The sequence below is a fragment of the Salvelinus alpinus genome, chromosome 16 (genome assembly GCF_045679555.1).
Source record: "Salvelinus alpinus chromosome 16, SLU_Salpinus.1, whole genome shotgun sequence".
Lineage (NCBI taxonomy): Eukaryota > Metazoa > Chordata > Actinopteri > Salmoniformes > Salmonidae > Salvelinus > Salvelinus alpinus.
The window spans coordinates 25,022,641-25,042,329 of record NC_092101.1 but is presented as its reverse complement, the minus strand read 5'-3'; the positions used below and the strand labels follow the sequence as shown (position 1 = coordinate 25,042,329).

General features: G+C 41.8%; 1 protein-coding gene across 3 annotated transcripts in view; it reads right to left on the bottom strand.

Moving 5' to 3' along the window:
* Window positions 1–19,689, bottom strand: part of LOC139541191 (inactive N-acetylated-alpha-linked acidic dipeptidase-like protein 2) — a 340,439-nt gene that overhangs the window by 286,217 nt on the left and 34,533 nt on the right. The gene's annotated exons all lie outside the window — the stretch shown is intronic.

The following is a 19,689-nucleotide window of genomic DNA, read 5'->3' as shown; positions in this document are numbered from 1 at the left end:
GCAGAAATCCAGGTAATTCCAATGGGTTCACATGCTTTTTCTTGCCACTGTACACACACACACACAGCTGCTGACAGCCATAGCCAAACGTACCAGGACGACACTCTGAGAGGCAGAAGTAGTGGACAATATACACACACACACACACACACACACACACACACACACACACACACACACACACACACACACACACACACACACACACACACACACACACACACACACACACACACACACACACACACACACACACACACACACACACACACACACACACACCTATCTGAGAATATGGTCAAAATGTATTTATTAAACATTAATAAGCTTTTTTTGCTAACCTTTAAGCAAGCAAACCGCATTGTTCAGTAAAATAGCATTGTTCTTACATATATCCTGATGAATAGGAAGAGAGAAGCAACCATTTTGAAACAGGGGCTTGTTATTTATTGAACAGAATCCCTAAGAGAAGAAAAGAACATGGTCAACTTCACTGAGATTGTTATTTAAGACTAGGTTGATATCCATGAAGAATTACTTCAGAAAATCTTTTTGCTTTGAGTTCAAACCCAAGGGACTCTTTATTAGCCAAGTCCCCAATGGAAAGAAAGACAGAAAGAGAAAAAAGGGCCCCAAAAAATCTATGCTTAGAATAACTTGCTTCTTTGATGAGAAACATGCCTGTCCCCCATGTCTGTTTGCCATGTCTTCTTTTCGCACAATTAAATAGCAGAGAATGGAAATGTCATTACCATTTCTTATTAAAAAATAATAATAACGGTGTGTGCAGTTTAAACACAGCCTTTCCATTGATATGCAGAATCAGCTAGGAGTTTTGTGGGAGTGTGTTGGAGAATCCAATCTGTCTCTCTACAGGCCATTGTACACCAGTAATGGCACAGACCATCACAAAATCCTAGCATTATAATTATGCAATGGGTGCAAAAAAATGAGACAGAGAAAAATATATAATTATAGCAGACAAAGAGCTCTCTTATTGCTTTCAAGTCAGAGATGAGACGATGTACCAAATGAAGTCGTTTGTAGTGGCGTAACCTGTGGCTAGCGTTTTATTTTTCTATGTCACTCTTCTTTTATTAGTTCTAACTCTTAAACTCTCAACATTTCAGTAATAACTTTTTTTCAAAGCTTCCAGAATTACATTTCAAAGTGTCTGGGAGAAGAGAGGAGAAAGTAATTGATTTCGCACTGATCAAGCGATGTATCTCCAAAAAGTGGTTAAACAATAAACGTTTTTAGAACATGGAAACCTGATTCATACCGGAGGAAAGGTGACCCGTCGGAGGTCAGAAATGACACATTTGATCATGTCAGACAAGCATATGCGGAGAATAACTTACAGTTTCTTTGGAGAGTAATAGTCTACTCGAATCATGTACAGTATCTACAGATGTGGGATCTTAATTTCATCACCCTGTTGCAGGATAACTTTCCTGCAATGCAAGAATTTCAAAACTTGCAGAGTATTTGAGATTTTAAAAGGCTTTTGAAGTTTGTCATTTCCACTTTGAAATTTCAGACTTGATTTTCCCTTACAGAAAATGTATCAACCCATACAAAAATGTCCATTAATTATAATCCACATTATAATTCATACATCCTGTTGCTGCAGGATTCTATTTCCTGTTGCTGTAGCAAACTGGCTCAAATGAAGAGCCTACATCTGTATGTGGTATGTGTGCTATCTAAGCACAGATGGGCAAGAGACCGCCAGTAACTATACAGTAGGCCTATATACAGTACAGTACAATCACTTACATGCAGTTCTGAACTCTGAGGGTTTTAAACTCTTCATTCTAACACTGTGCCATAGCCTAGGGCTAGGCACTAAAGCCTCATTGTGGCACCTCTTACTTTCAGCCAATTAAGACAAGCTTTGATGCAGACATAAAGGTCTCCTATTGCATATTGCATCATTACCATTTCACTGTTGAAGCTCAAACTGAACTTTGATATTCACACTGAGCCCTTTAAGAAGTTAATTCAATTAAAATGACTGGGTTGTCCTGAACTCACCTTACATGTTCACTTTTATTATATAAATGACACTGAACAAAGGTGATGGAGATGCTTGGATGAAGGTCTAAATATGGGTAAATTGCATATGGGTTGGCAATTACTTCTCTACCTTGCTGTGTACCTTGCTTGCTTGATAAAGTTTCTACATATGGTAAAACAATCAAACATTGCTAATATAAAATTACTCTTGAACCAATGCTTGCGACATTGGACATTTACTAGGCCCTGGTTCCGCTTGTGAATGTTAAATCAAAGCAACATCCCAAGTGTTCTGTTTTCAGAACATAAATTATGACCAAGGATCTCCTTCTTAATCAACCTAAGCACACACTACTAATAAAACATGATAGCAATACAGTTTTGCAAAGTCAAGGTAAAATATTTTGTCCGTAAAGCAAGCCTAGAGAGCACTTTGCATGTCATATAAAATGTCATACGGTGGTAAAATAAATATAACTTAGCCTATAAAGTAATTAATTCAATCACAAGGGAACACAGTGTACACTATAAGACCACTGGATTGATGCTCCAATAATTTCCCAGCCTAAATATATGGCACAGTAATAATATATTTAGGTAAAAACAGCATCTCCCTCTACCTGTCTGATGGACTAACAACAGCACACAAACGCCTAACCTGTGCCCAAGCCAATACATCTACATATTTAACATACCTATATGTAACAGATGTATAGTGTACTCTCCATGCGTTGTGTTTTAAAATAATAAATCACTTCGGCCAGTGGTCCCAGTTGAGCATCATTTATTTCTGCTGTGGTTAAATGGGAAACAGCACGTTAGTTGTGCAGGACTTAATTAACAGTGATGATGGCTGTCGATGGCAAAATCCCTCGCATCACATTTTCATACTGGGTGAACAAAATACAAAAATACAATACAAAATATAACATGTGTAAATACCTGTGGTTAAATGGGAAACAGCACGTTAGTTGTGCAGGACTTAACAGTGATGATGGCTGTCGATGGCAAAATCTGTAGCATGAAGACAACTGTGTTAGCCGTGGCTTATGTGACCATGACATCGGTGTATGCTAGCTAACACAATTATTTACAGCAATCATATGCCAAAGCACATCCCAGAAAGCCCCTCAATCCCTAACAGGTACCATATAACCACACATGTATAAAATCAGTAACGTACAGCAAATTTGTACACATTGTAAAATAGAAAATAGAAAACAGTATTCAAAACGTGACCTACCCCTCGCATCACATTTTCATACTGGGAAGACCTGACGTTCGCGATCTCCCCCTATCTGCAAGCGGGGCCAATCACAACACCCCTTATTGTCATCAGAGTTGAACTAACCAATAAGAATGCTTGAACATCAAATACACATTTCTTTAGAGGCAAGTGGAAACATAACCAACCCTGTTACATATACACTGTATACACACAGTCACATAAAACATTCACATACACAGTCAGCCACATATTGCCTGTTAGAAGTGTTGGGGAGAGGAGGCAGTTGGATTTTCCCCTAGCTCTGTGCCTGTCACACGATAGCTTTCCTCAGGACCAATTCAGTTTGATGGGTCTTTGAAAGCTGCTTGCCGGCCCTTGAGTTCCCTAAAAAGGAAGTGACCTAAGCCAAGCAGCAGTAATTACCTCCACAGTTCACCAGAGAGTTCTAATTTCTGTAGCCTCCTGACTATCCCTTTAGTCGCCATTATGTGTGATTGATGGTTTATAAAAGCTTTTTTACAGTTCTGACATTTGTGTGAAACAAGCAGGTCTGAACTTTCCATCTGGTGTACCTGCCTCCTCGGCACCCCTCGCCCCCCTCCCCAAAGTCCTCCACTGTCCTTGAGCTGCGGCGTGCTGCTTTGATCATGGCTCTTTAGGGAAAGGGCAGGAACACAGAAAGATGAATGCTTTCCCAGGGCACATCACAGGCAACTCCTCTGCGCTTTAATCACTATCAACACCGCATTGTAAATGCAGAGAGTGTGCCAAGCTGCTTACAAGCACAACTGTCACCAATGTCATATCCACCACTGTGTGCACCGCAGGGGGAGAATACTTAGTCCCTTCTCTCCTTTCTCTGGTTGAGCACAGAGCAGTGCTACTGTAGCTCTGATGAAAGAGGGAGGAAGATGCTAAATATGTATCTCTTTATCAGAACGCTTGTTGTGGATGTTTTCCCTTTAAGAAAATAGAACAGAGGTCAGGGCTTCTCACCTTGAACACAAATTAATTGATTGCTGTGTTTACACCAAGAGATAGGGTGACAATCTCAGCTTGTGTTTAGTATCACACTGATAAAGACAGTACACTATTGATGTGTCCAGTAAACTGTGCAGAACACACTATGTGAAGATAAACATCGGTTTCCAATGTACTGCTGCTTCATGGCGGTAGAGATGGACTCAGCTACAAGCTTGCATGCATAATTTTCACAACCTTTGTAAAACACATCCCATTTTCAACCAGTTATTTTTCCAGTAAATATATGACTGAATTAACAGGTTGACTATAGACTAAGGGTCAATACAAAAACCATTCGCCAGGCTTAGGCAGAGGTAGGCACTCCCATTCATACACCATGCAGCATATACAAAAGTATGTGGACACCCCTTCAAGCGAGTGGATTCGACTATTTCAGACACACCCGTTGCTGACAGGTATATAAAATCGAGCACACAGCCATGCAATCTCCATAGACAAACATTGGCAGTAGAATGGCCTTACTGAAGAGCTCAGTGACTTTCAACGTGGCACCGTCATAGGATCAAATTTCTGCCCTGCTAGAGCTGCCTGTAAGTGCTGTTATTGTGAAGTGGAAACGTCTAGGAGCAACAATGACAACAAAGCCGCAAAGTAGTAGGCCACACAAGCTCACAGAATGGGACCGGCTAGCGCTGAAGCGCGTAGCAGGTAAACATTGTCTGTCCTCGGTTGCAACACTCACTACTGAGTTCCAAACTGCCTCTGGAAGCAACGTCAGCACAAGAGCTGTTCGTCGGGAGCTTCATGAAATGGGTTTCCATGGCCGAGCAGCCGCACACAAGCCTAAGATCACCATGCACAATGCCAAGCGTCAGCTGGAGTGGTGTAAAGCTCGCCACCACTGGATTCTGGAGCAGTGGAAAAGTGTTCTATGAAATTATAAATCACACTTCATCATCTGGCTGTCCGACAGACAAATCTGGGTTTTGAAGATGCCAGGAGAACACTACCTGCCCGAATGCATATTGCCTACTGTAAAGTTTGGTGGAGGAGGAATAATGGTCTGGGACTGTTTTCATGGTCCGGGCTAGATCCCTTAGTTCCAGTGAAGGGAAATCTTAACGCTACAGCATACAATGACATTCTAGACGATTATGTGGTTCCAACTTTGTGGCACCAGCTTGGGGAAGGCCCTTTCCTGTTTCAGTGTGACCATTCCTCCGTGCACATACAGAAATGGTCTGTCGAGATCGGCATGGAAGAACTTGACTGGCCTGCACAGAGCCCTAACCTCAACCCCATCGAACACCTTTGGGATTAATTGGAACGCCGACTGCGAGCCAGGCCTAATCGCCCCAGATCAGTGCCCGACCACACTAATGCTCTTGTGGCTGAATGGAAGCAAGTCCCCGCAGCAATGTTCCAACATCTAGTGGAAAGTCTTCGCAGAAGAGTGGAGGATGTTATAGCAGCAAAGGCGGGACTCTGATTTTGGAATGAGATGTTCGACGACCAGGTGTCCACTTTTGGTCATGTAGTGTATATCATTGAATGCACAAAGACCATGCCATGTCTTGATTTCCCTTTTGAGACCCCAACACTGAACATAACAATATAAATTAAAATGGCCAATTCCCTGGTTAGTTAAGCTAATACAGCCTGCATATGTTTTATTTGAAATAACGAGACGAGGAGCATTTTCTCCAGTATGTGGCACCCATGTGCCTTGACCAGTCACCACACAGGAAATCACAGCCATTAAAACAGTCCTGGGGGAACCATATCTGTCTCAACTACACTACATATGGTTAAGACGTTTACAGTAGATCAATTATCACAATTCTCTACTGACTTTAATTTCACTACCTTTCATAGACAAAGGGCACGTTTTTTACGAACATCAATCACCACGTAATTAATGTAGCTCTGACTGCATATCAATTGCTTTCACTGTAAATACCGCCACATGAAATACATTTAAATAAAACAACAACCCTTCCTGTAATGATGACCAATCCAAAACACACCTCTTGTAATTCCATTTCACCATCATCATTAGCCAGGTGCAGAGAGAGCAGTGTTTGGTCTCTAAACCACCAAGATACAAAGCTGCAAGGCTTTTTAGCTTTCTGTGCACCTCCCAAGTTTCCTTGGAAACCTGGGAGTCGAGCAGAACACAGATGCATGTCACTGCTATGCATCCTCCACATTGGTTGTAAATTCAGGATTAGAGCTGTCAATATGATTAGAAAGAAAAGCAACATATTTAATGCCAGTGATGCCACGTAATTACATGTAAGGCTGTGGAGAGATCACTGGGTGGAACAGAAGCATAGAGTTCTAAAGGGGATGCAGATTCCAAGAAGGCCTACTTACAAACTCACTGAACTGTAATCAAGAGAAAGTAGAAAACATTTAAGAAAGTAGAAACATTTTAAGAAACAACAGCAAAAGCAGACATAAATAGCAGTCAAGGAGAGCACCATCTGTGTTGACTCAAGAGCAGGTGATACCCTTTCAAATGTGAATATTTATGTTGCAGGTTAATTTCTCACAAAGCCACATAAATTGGCATAGACACCACCCTGTCATTATCATCAACAGCATTTTATTCTATTGTTCTATCAATCATTTTAAGGGTTGGAATCTGGATTCATGCATATGTTTTCAATCCATTGTAATCTAGTTACTTCCGGTATACCTACTTAAAAACCCAAGGCAACCTCTTAAAGTGTAGTAGCTTGCACGTGAAAATCACCTGGCTAGCTATGTGTTTGCTTTGAATCCTGGAGACCCAGGATTTGACATGGTACCTATCAGTGAGATGACAGGGGGAGCGAGATAGAGGGAGGGAGGGAGGGAGGGAGGGAGGGAGGGAGGGAGGGAGGGAGGGAGGGAGGGAGGGAGGGAGGGAGGGAGGGAGGGAGGGAGGGAGGGAGGGAGGGAGGGACGACAACATTGGTGAAGACCTGTCTCTTCTTTCCACCACTGAAAACTCCCTGGTGATAAAGTGAATTAAATTTAGATTAGCCCTCACGCTTGACCCGGCTGCTTTGAAAAGGCACAAAAACAGATTACGGCTGCTTGATAAGGAATGGGGCTGCAGAGACAGATCACATATGAGGGATGGGGAGCCTGAGAGGCAGAGAGGCAGAGGGCTGAGCTGAGCTGTACTCATTCCACAGGTTGACTCCTGTGGGGACCTGTTGCCAGGGTAGCAGAGGTGCCAGGCAGAGATGGCAGACTTGTTTGCTTTCCGCTCAGCTCGGTCAGACTCTATGCCATGTTCCTGGCTGTGCCTGAACTGGGTTTGGGGCACACACACACAGAGACATACCCCAACAGCAAGATAGAGAAAGACAGACATGGAAGTGCTAATACTGCAGTCTGTGAACACAGCCAAGTGACTGTCAACTGTGTGCACTGTTGCACAAAAATCACGCTTCCCTATGATTTTGGCCATATTTGGATTTCGGAGTTCCCACGATTCCTATTGTGCACTGAAAGGAAAGACAACCACACACAAAGTGAGGGGATCTAGGCTACAGGATTTTTATTTTAGCCAGTTTGCTACAGCAGGAAAATAATCCTACAGCAACAGGACATGTGAATTATTATGTGGATTATAATTAATGAACATTTTAGTAGGGGTTGATACATTTTTCGTAAGGGAAAATCAAGTCTGACATTTCTAAGTGGAAACTTCAAATGTCAGATGCCTTTTTAAACCTCAAATACACTACAAGTGTAAAACGTATTGCACTGCAGGAAAGTTCTCCTGCAACAGAGTGATCCAAACAAGATCCTACATCTGCACAAGGAAAGCTCATAAAAGATCACCTAAGACAATTTGTTTATGGTAAACAATAAGTATTCATAATAACCATGTAATGCTTCCTAAACATGCATTCCATATGGATCTTTCTTGTCTGATCATAAGGGGTTTTGGCAGGGCTCCTAAATAGCGATGATGTCTTGGTCCTCTGGGGCAGGGAGATACTTCAGTCAATGTCAGAGCAGTTTGTTCTGGTGGAAATTGAACAACCAGACCACATAGCCTGGGTAATTGTTTCTCAGAGAATCACTTTCTTTAGATTATGAACACTTGAACATAGGTTTAGAGTTCAAGAAATCACATGTAAAAAAAAGTTGAGATGAAGCTGTCGTGTCACATTTTATTAATATAATTTACAAGATTAGAATTGAGGAAAATGCAAGAAATCAATTTGAACTTGCAGAAGAAGATTATATTATATAAATTATAATTTAGTCAGACTGACAAATCAAAGGAAACAGACAAATGTGCTTGGAAACATAACAAATAAAATGTTCTAAAGTTTCTGGCAATAGAGATGATGAGAATGGATTTTGAACAATGTTTTGGACAATATAATGTAAACCTCATACATACTGTAAGATCCTGACCATGGTGTGAGTCACTACTGAAGCTATCACACTATGATTTACCACTGTATGGTGCATCTCATCACTTGTATTTGAATGGAAGTTACTCGCCAGAAACTCCTAAACAACTAAACACGATTTGAAAATAACGTCAGAGGGGATAAAAAGTAATCTTGGCCAAAAGAGAGGCAAACTGGGGGGAAAAAGAACAAGGCACAATGCCAAACCCTGTTTGTATGTGAAGTCTGTGACAGCTATAAAGGCACAACAAATAGCATTGTCACCTTCTCATGCGGCGTAAACCCTTGAATGCCAAAGTAAGGCATGTACAGGTGTTTGGGGAAGATAAGACCCCCTGTCCCATATTTTTAAAAGGGTTCCAGCTTTAAAAAAGGTACATATTGCTCGGTGCTAGGATGCCAATCATTTCCATTTCACATAGACCTATAGACTTAAGGCTTGTCTCGTCTGGGAGAGGTCTGGGAGAGGTGCTTGTCACTTGAGAGTCAGTGCTCAAGAAAAGATGGAGATATAGAGAGACGGACTGAGATGCTCCTGACAGACAGAAACCTACGGATTACATCTAAAGGTTCTAAACCTCACCGGAGAGTACAACATTAGCTTATAAATGCATGGATGACAAAGACTCTCTTAGGGTTTCTTTGGGGTACTCTCTTATGGTAATGCTAAAGGGGAAATTTGTTGTAGTCTCCTAATTTGTGGCTATGATGTCTATACATTGGGTTAAATGCTGTAGTGACAGTAGTGCTGGTTACAACCATTCTTCAAAGGAACACTTGTATCACAACTGATTCATAATGTTATAGTGCATCCAGCAGACACGTCACTAAAAAGTTCCAAAAGCATACATTACTGCAGCTTCCATGGAGAATGCTTAAATCCAATAACATATTGCACATGCAATGTGATGCAGATAATGCAGCTGGCCCAGGCGCAGAATAATGCTCCATAGCTTGTGACAAAGCAATAGCGACCTGCTATAATGGAGGCCATCGGCATGCCAAAGAGATTAATTTCATAACACACCCCTGCCAGCACATGATGATACGCTTGTGAAACAAACTGCATCAGAGTCAAAATGATCATAACTGTGATTTTTTTTTTTAAACCCACTGAAATCTGAGCATGAACATTTGTATCACAGGCTTAAAGGTACAGTGGTGTAGCTACAACATTCCGACCAGAAGATCGAATATCAATGTGGCCGGTATAGATGGTCACAGAATAAGCATTCTGTGCTGTTTAGCAATGTCATGATATTGAGCTGAGCTTGTTAATAGTGCTTCGCGATGACAGAAATTGTGTTTCTTTGGGGGGGGGGGGGGGGGGGTTATTAAACAACTAATCGACGTCTGTTCAATTACTTGCTGTCACGACTTCGGCGTAAGTCGGTCCCTTTCCTTGTTCGGGCGGCGTTCGGCGGTCGGCGGTCGACGTCACCAGCCTTCTAGCCATCGCCGATCCACTTTTCATTTTCCATTTGTTTTGTCTTTGTCTTACACACCTGGTTTCAATCCCCCAATTACTTGTTCATTATTTAACCCTCTGTTCCCCCATGTTTGTTTGTGAGTGATTGTTTTTATGTAATACGGTCCGTTTATGTGGGCTCGCTTATTTTGTATTTGTATTTGTCTATTTTGAGTAAAATACATTTATTTACTAATACAGTATCTGCTGTCATGCGCCTGACTCCTTTACACCAGCTACACACAGACTACATTACATTTGCATTCCATTTCATTTTTTCATTTTTTTGTGAGTTCAACGCGCCGTTTCTCTAGAGAGAAATCAAATAATTCATGATAAATTGTTAAGAAATATGTAGGACGCTGATCTGATTTGAAGTTATAGTTTTCATTAGACAAATATTCAACCTAGTTCAGCGCAGAAACTTGGTAATTAACCACAATGGCCATAATCCATTGCGTCTGTTTTATCCGGCCACGGACAGAGGCAGATACACACACACACACACACAGACCACATGAGACCACATGAGACCACATGCGAGAGGAATGGCACAACACAACACAATGATGACAGGGATAGAGACAGGTGAAGTAGCTCTACCCGATTGATAGTTGAAGTAGTTGGTAATAAGCAATCTTATTAAGTATGCCCAATCTACTTTGAAGAACTAATACAATTATTTAGTCAGCCCGCTAGCTACTACTAGCCTAGCTAAATATGATATATTCATTCACAGAGATAACGTTAGATGGTTGTCTGGCTGGCTGCTACTGCCTGAGCAGAGATGAGATGATGACTTTAAGGGTTAGGGTTAGAAGTTTAAAAAAATAGTAAAAAAATGCAGTAATATACACAACTGAAATATTTTATTAAAGTAATGTGAATACCCTATGGTTAATAAGTGACAAGCAGTAATGGGCATTCACTACCATCATACCACCCTGCATCCCACTACTGGCTTTCCTCTGAATCTCAGCAGGGTTTGTCCTGGTTGGTCTCTGGATGGGACACCAGATGCTGCTGGAAGTGGTGTTGGAGGGCCAGTAGGAGGCACTCTTTCCTCTGATCTAAAAAAAGAACCCAATGCCACAAGGAAGTGATTGGGAACATTGCCCTGTGTAGGGTGCCTTTCGGATGGGACGTTAAAAAGGGTGTTCTGACTGTCTGTGGTCACTAAAGAGCCCATGGCACTTGTCGTAAGAGTAGGGATGTTAACCCCGGTGTCCTGGCTAAATTCCCAATCTGGCTCGCATACCATCATGGCCACCTAATCATCCCCAGCTTCCAAATGGCTCAATCATCCCCCCTCCTCTCCCTTGTAACTATTCCCCAGGTCGTTGCTGTAAATGAGAATGTGTTCTCAGTCAACTTACCTGGTAAAATAAGGGTTAAATAAATAAAAAACATCATGGAGCTCTTATTAATAGTTTTATTCTGTGTTGTTACAGCATTCAACCCAGTGTCAGGGAAAAGGCAGGTGTTGGCTGGTGGAAACGCTAAAATAATTTAAAAGTAATTATTTCATAATGAATTTAATGTGGAAAAAAATATTGAAACCAAAATTCAAAACCATAATTATTTTTTACAACAAAATGTCCCCATGTTCTTCAAGAGTGATGGGGGAAAATGTGTCACAGTAGAACATTGGGCAGACGCTGAGAGGAAATTGAGTGAAATTACCCAGGTTCCCATTAAATAGGCTGATTTAAAAGTGAATGAGAAATATTTCTCAAATAGTCTCCTTCATCTACTGATGCCGTTTTTTCCCCCTCGAGGCCCCCACACTGGCCCATTTTTTCCTTGAGGCCCTCACTATGTGCCAGATAATGATAATTTTGCACAAAAAACCCAAGTTAGACAGGCCCACTATGCTAAAAAGGTACCAGCCCATCTGGCATTTGCCCGAAATGCCAGATGGTCAGTCCACCCCTGACTGTATGGCTGCTGCCTCTGCATTTAAATCACTGCTCTGTTTCCTGTTAGCACACCCTGACTCTAAAGTATTCATCTACACTCTACACATGGTCTTTTTTCTATTCAGTCTTCATGAGACGTCTCAGGGTTTGGGTGTGAAGGTATTGTTCAGTCAAGCAGAATCTTTCCTGCTTCAAATGAAGAAGAACATCCATCAGCACTAAATGATTCATATCAGCTCTTAGTATCAGTTGGCCAGTGGAGGAGCACACACTTGAAAGCACTGTGTTGCATTACTCAGAAATGCACACAAACATACTTTAACCTTCTCTCTCTGAATAGCAGGTGAAGTGTCAATAACGCATTGCTTTTTTGTTGTTTCATCCCTTGTTGATACAGAACTACTCACAGAGAGCAAAGGCACTAACCTACCCAAACATTGGCCACTTTTTATTACTATGGCTCATTCTGGAAAAAAATATATTAAATGTTTGAAAGGAAATACATGAGAATAAATGTGTTTTCTCTTGACCTATTTGCCAACAGATGATAATTAATAACTATAATCACCTGTAGCCATGTTAGATCTCTTAATAATACGAGTTAGGAATGTCACAGCCAGTATCCGCGGTTTATAACACAAGGCCCGGATTCCAAATTCATATGTAATTATGGAGGTGGTGGTAACAGCAGACAGGGGAGGTAATTAAATAGAGAGAGGCAGAAAACCTCTTCAGAACCAGGCTCTGACTGGAGCTCTGCTCTGCACAGGGGGTGATCAGTGACAAAGCACACATAAAGATCCAACACGGAGGCCTTGATCAGCTCATACTGTACACTCCATGTCAGACATGTTCAAACTCGCGTTAATTCCTTCCCCATTAAATTCACTAGGCAAGGGATGGTCGCTTCTTTAGACAATGAGGGCCCTGCAGATCACGACAAAATCTCTAAATTGATCTAAATAGGCCTAAAAGAGATATGGGTCGCCTGCACGAAATTTGGGAGTTAAAGTGCAAGATGCTTGAGACTCATGGGCCCATGCCTAAGCCTTAGTGGTGCTTCCAGTCCCATTAGATCACCCAGTACTTAAGAGACCTGAGAAGGAGCAGCAGAGCCACGGCAGGGCTTTGACTCTCCAGCCATCTGGGCCCTACTGAACCATGTGTATGGCCAGGTTAAAACCAGTGGATTGTGTCCTGCCCTGTATGCAGGCATGGGCTGATAAACATGCCATATCGGCATGTTTGTAACTCAAACGATAAAAGATAAGGCAGATAACCCTTTGTCATTTTGCTGAAATGCATCATTGTTTTGTATGGGGTCTTACTAGGCTCTCTCCACAGAATGAGGGAGAATGGGGTTAATAAACACTGTAGCAGAAGAGGAGTGGGTGGGGTCGGGGGTTTCTACATATTTAGAGCTGTTGCTTTCAACTATTGTAATTTGATCATAGGAGGTAATCAATTAGTCAACATCTTGTAGTGTCTGCTTAATTAATGAGCCCGAGCATGGGACTTGTTTGCATCATTAAAATCTCAAAGTCGTTGTGCGCCAAGTGTTAAGGGAACGCTGTCATTAGGAAAATATCTGTGCTCAAGTGATAATCAATGCTGTTCACTGTTGGGCCTTTTAATCAATGTAGCTGACTAAATCAGATAGGACCTCTTCTTGTTCTTTCTTTGGGAGCTGTATCTTGTTTCAGTGAAGCTCTCATTTGAGTCTCGTCAGCTAATAAAAGTTTCAATAACACTTTTTGTGGAAATGTTATTCTTTCTATAGCTTACTCTGCTACAATAGTTAGTTATGAATGAATGGTACAGTATAAACATGATGACAGGAGTCTGTATGCTCTTGTACTGTACATAAAATGCATTTCCATGGACAAACGTTAAGCCTGTTCCTCCTCTAGCAGCAATCCTGATGTGTGAGTGGCTGAGTGCCAGTTAAGCCAAAATCCCTGACCCCCTGACCCCAGCTCTGGATGGGGGCTGGCTGCCTCCCTCCACATGTTCAACGGCGATCAGCCATGTCATAGCAGGCAGCGCTGACTCTATCGACACACCAATAAATCTGCCTGAGGAGTTCATGAACTGTACTGCAGGAAACCCAGGACAAACCAGGGAGTGGTAGCTACAGCACATTAACAACCGACAGAAATTACACAGAGAAAATACATGAATAAAGTAGCAGGCATCTGTCTACGTCAGCAGTCAATCCTGTGTTCTATATCTTGACTGCGCTGAGAAGTAAGGTCTTAGATCAGCGGCTGCTGTATTTGAAAAGACTTGGTAGTCTGCCGTGACATTTAAGCGGTGCATCGGTGATGCATGTGACTGTTCGAATGGTTTGACTGAGTGCCACAGTCATGTTTACAGACACTGGGTTAACTGGGACATGCCAGGCCAGTGAGTATTTGTAAATTAAATAAACTAAGGGCTGAATTCAATCTGTATCGCAGAAGTATCGCAGAAGATCCAACTGCATTCATGGTAAATGTGAATGCATATGTTGGCTGTTAAGATATGGGGACAAGGTTAGTGTTAGGACATAGACAAACACACTATCCAGAATACACTTCCACACTTCATTCCCCTAGGGGGCAGCAGCAACCTTGTCTAGATGTTGAGCCTGGTTGATAAGCACATGAGGTGCTGCCAATTAGCGTGATCGACAGTCAGTGTCACAACTGGCAAGCCATGAGGCTGCTGAGTTTGTTTGGTGGCCAATAGGCCTTTCGTTTGTTTTTAAGTCTTTAGTCCGGGCATGCCTTTAGTATTTTTCCTTTTTGTATGTTTATTTTCATCACCATCTGAACACCTAATAATCCGCTTGGACTGGTCTACCAAGAGGTCAAGACAGAGATGACCCTAAACTTGGTAAGTTGCTGTCTCCCTGGGCACATTTGCATCCAACATGGTCCACAAACTCTGATTTCTCACATACTGTAAATGCACAAATTCATTCAGGTTACATACCAGTTAACTAGGCCTAAGACCCCTAGACTTAATGAGTGCCACAATATTATCAGGCTAGTTATTTGGTTTGTAACACGGCTCAATCAGAAATGACCTTAACATTTTAATGCCGATCCTCCACGATACTTCTGCGATACAGATTGAATCCAGCCCTAAAGCAGATGAACACCTCTTTGTTGGAGAGAGAAAATTGCTACCCTTAAATCCATTCGCTCTGTGGAGTAGAGAGAAAGCAGAGGAAAATGTACTGACTTCTCAATAAAATACTCTTCTGTTGACCTTTCTTTAGCTGACAAATTGAGAAGGGCCAGATCAGTCTTTCCTCTCACGTTTGAGTGAACACATGACATCAGAATGTGTCTTTGTTATGATCTTGGAGCTACAGTACATCCACACATCCATAGTCAGCAAATGACCACTCTCATTGAGCATGAAAACAGTTTGCATGCCTTCCCAGGGATTAGTGTGTACAGATGAGTCAGATTAGGCTTCAATGTGAACATGCTCTAAATTTGAGTAACTAGGCACGTTGGAAGGACTTGTGAGATTAAACACATTAGGAACTCCTGTACAGCTGTATCTGTTTAAATTGACATATTTAAATACTCGCCGCAAAGGGGGATAAAGAAGACATGGACTAAAAAAGGCTTAGCACTTATTTTATGGACCGAGAAGGAAATGACAGGGCCTAACATACACACGCTGTTCAAATATCTATTTGCGTGCCATTCCACGTTTCCAAGCAACTTTTCTATTCCTGGTTCAGGCTCCACTACAAAAACTTGACAAATAAATTATAGCCTCTGGATTTTTTCCTCCTTCAAAGAGTGGATACATGCGGAAAAGGCCGACCCTGGGCATAAGCGTCATACAGTGCATTCGGAAAGTATTCAGACCACTTGACTTTTTCCACATTTTGTTATGTTACAGCCTTATTCTAAAATGGATTCAATTGTATTTTTTCCTCATCAATCTACACACAATACCCCACAATGACAGAGCAAAAAAAACGTTTTTCTTTTTTTTTTGCAAATTTATAAAAAATTCTAAACTGAAATATGACAATTACATAACTATTCAGACCGTTTACTCAGCACTTTGTGAAAGCACCTTTGGCAGTGATTACAGCCCCTATGACACTACAAGCTTGGAACACCTACATTTGGGGAGTTTCTCCCATTCTTCTCAGCAGATCCTCGTAAGCTCTGTCAGCTTGGATGGGGAGTGTCGCTGCAAAGCTATTTTCAGGTCTCTCCAGAAATGTTTGATCGGGTTCAAGTCCGGGCTCTGGCTGGGCCACTCAAGGACATTCAGAGACTTGTCCCGAAACCACTCCTACGTTGTCTTGGCTGTGTGCTTAGGGTCGTTGTCCTGTTGGAAGGTGAACCTTCGCCCCCAGTCTGAGGTCCTGAGCATTCTGGAGCAGGTTTTCATCAAGAATCGCTTTGTACTTTGCTCCGTTCATCTTTCCCTCGATCCTTACTAGTCTCCCAGTCCCTGCCGCTGAAAATAATCCCCACATTATGATGCTGCCACAACCATGCTTCACCGTAGGGATGGTGCCAGGTTTCCTAAAGACGTGACACTTGGCATTCAGGCCAAAGAGTTCAATCTTGGTTTCCAGAGAATCTTGTTTCTCATGGTCTGAGAGTCTTTAGGTGACTTTTGGCAAACTCCAAGTGGGCTGACATGTGCCTTTTACTGAGGAGTGGCTTCTGTCTGGCCACTCTACCATAAAGGCCTGATTGGTGGACTGCTGCAAGGATGGTTGTCCTTCTGGAAGGTTCTGCCATCTCAACAGAGGAACTCTGGAGCTCTGTCAGAGTGACCATCGGGTTCTTGGTCACCTGCCTAACCAAGGCCCTTCTTCCCCGATTGCTCAGTTTGGCTGGGCCGCCAGCTCTAGAAAGAGTCTTGGTGGTTCCAAACTTCTTCCATTTAAGAATGATGGAGGCCACTGTGTTCTTGGGGACCTTCAGTGTTGCAGAAATGTTTTGGTACCCTTCCCTAGATCTGTGCCTCGACACAATCCTGTCTCAGAGCTCTACGGACAATTCCTTTGACCTCATGGCTTAGTTGTTGGTCTGACATGCACTGTAGACAGGTGTGTGCCTTTCCAAATCATGTCCAATCAATGTAATTTACCGCGGGTGGACTCCAATCAAGTTGTAGAAACATCTCAAGGATGATAAATGGAAACAAGATGCACCTGAGCTCAATTTTGAGTCAATAGCAAAGGGTCTGAATATGTATGTATGGAAATAAGGTACTTATGCAAAAATGTATGAAAACCTGTTTTCACTTCGTCATTATGGGCTATTGTGTGTAGATTGCTGAAAATAGTTTTTTGATTAATTTTAGAATAAGGCTGTAACGTAACAAAATGTTGAAAAAGTCAAGGGGTCTGAATACTTTCCGAATGCACTGTACACGGTCACCAGGCCCCTGGCCGCTAGGAGGACCCCCCCAAAAACTCAGAATAGTAGAAAACAAATTTGGATGTGCATCAAGAGTTTTCCTCTCGTTATGTCAGTCACTGATAGTCACTCAATTATCCCATGTCAGCTAAACATTTTTAGATTAGTAAATTAGTCTACCAAGCAATCTGAACTTGTAGTATTCTTGGACGAATTACCAACCCGGCACGAAGGCCAAGTGCCGAGGGGCCCTGACCTGCAGGGGGCCCCCATTGATTTTGTTAGTCACCCTCACTCGGATATCATATTAACATTGTATAAGTCATGGCAAAATGTGCAGAATTCCTGGAAATGAGCTATAAAACAGTAAAAAATGTGTTAGAAAATTGCAAAATGTTCTCTCTATCCCATAGCAAAATGTGTAGAATTGCAGGAAATTAACTTTAAAACTTTCTGTCAGGAGTATATGGCAAGACCAAATGCAGGTACCAAAGAGGCACGTAGCTCAGAGGTATCAGTTTGCCTTTGTAAGCTAGCGGACGCGCGATGAGGCCTGTCCTTATCAATGTCTGATGATAATAAAGAGCGTTCTCTCTGCTGGGCAGATAACAAAGAGCTTTCCCAAGCCAGCTAAGATACCAGGCTGTAGCGTAGCTGGCCTCCCTGCTCCATTGTTACTGAAAAGACACATCTGATCACATTTCAAAAGAAAAGGTGAACACCAGATAATGTATGATCTCTCTGGAAAGTTGAGAAAAATTCATGCCAAAGGTAAGACTAAACTTCTGACCCAGTGCTCTTTCTAATGCAGTGGCAGAGTGTCTGAAATTTATTATTGAGCCCTATCTCATTGATATTATGCAAACACAATAACATAGCCAACAACCAGACTACAAAATGGAACATTCTGCCAGGGGAGTACAATAACGTTATACTCTCATTGTAATGTGACCCTAAAACGCGACCTGCATCTCACAAGCAAACACACCACACGTACAACCTAAACTGACATTTAGCTCCCAGCTCCGTGCCTTCATGTGAATTATTATAAGTGGTTTAGTTATGATAGAGGAGAGTGAATTTGCATTCAGAAACTAATCAAGTATCCATCTTTGACCCCAGTGGGTGAGGAGAAAACAGCACAATGTGTTTTGTCAATCTAACAAGTGTAGACAATGTGACCTGGGTCCTAAAAAGAAACCCAGTGAAATGTGCTCTCCTCTCTTCTCGCCTCAGCCTCACCACTGACTGTCCACCTAGGAGATTAAGCCAGCTGAATGAATGTGCTACTTGGTTGGAATGCCAACGCTGGGCTGAAGAACAGCTTACTGTACAGGCACAGGCACCTCCACAGGACGAATAGGACAGGAGCCCCTATCAAAAACGAGTCTTAAAATAGACTACAAATCCACACAATTCCAGGGAAGCTTTATTATGCATTCATATAATTAAAATACAGTAGAAAAATAATGGAAAATGTTCAAAACCCACTTTGAAAACAGTGGGTCCTTCATAGACAAGTTGGCCCATTGACAGGAATACAGAATGTAATGTTTTCTGTAAATAAAACTATGAGTCAAGCATCTTGAACCACTCAGGACATCTCCAATATAAGAGTATATGTAGTGAAAGAAAGAGAAGCTCGGCTAGCAACACAAAGCAAATGTACGAACACAGAGTGTAATGAATAAGAATGGCAAGAGAGAGGTGAAGCCAAATTCAGACAGGTCTTACTGTTACTAAAATGGCTTATACTTTATTTCACGGTCCTGTTTGCCTGGTATTTGCATTTGCATGGTTAAATCCTTATTAAAGGATTTAATATGTGGTACCAATGGGTACTTTCTCATACTTACAAAGAATGTAATACAATAGTAACTCGCTGGTACCAAATAGTGTGTAATATTGCTTGTTTTAATCAATCCTAAAGAAGCAAAAGAACAGAGTAATTATTAAATTATTATTGAGTAATTGACAATTTACCATGTAATTCCAAGTAAATACCAGGTAAATAAATAATGGACTGTAAAATTTAGCTTAACCACTATATAATTGAATTGTCTCAAATGACTGGATGTTGGTTGTGAAATTTTTGTCAGTTAAAATGTATAACGGAGTAGCAAACCTTATCCCTTGTTGCAGCCAGCCAGCCAGCAGAAGCACCTGTTTTTTTTATCCTACAGCCAGCTAGTGGGTTGCTTCTCTCCTCCAGCAGAGAGTGCCAGCAAGAGGAGAGACAGAATAACGCTAGCGC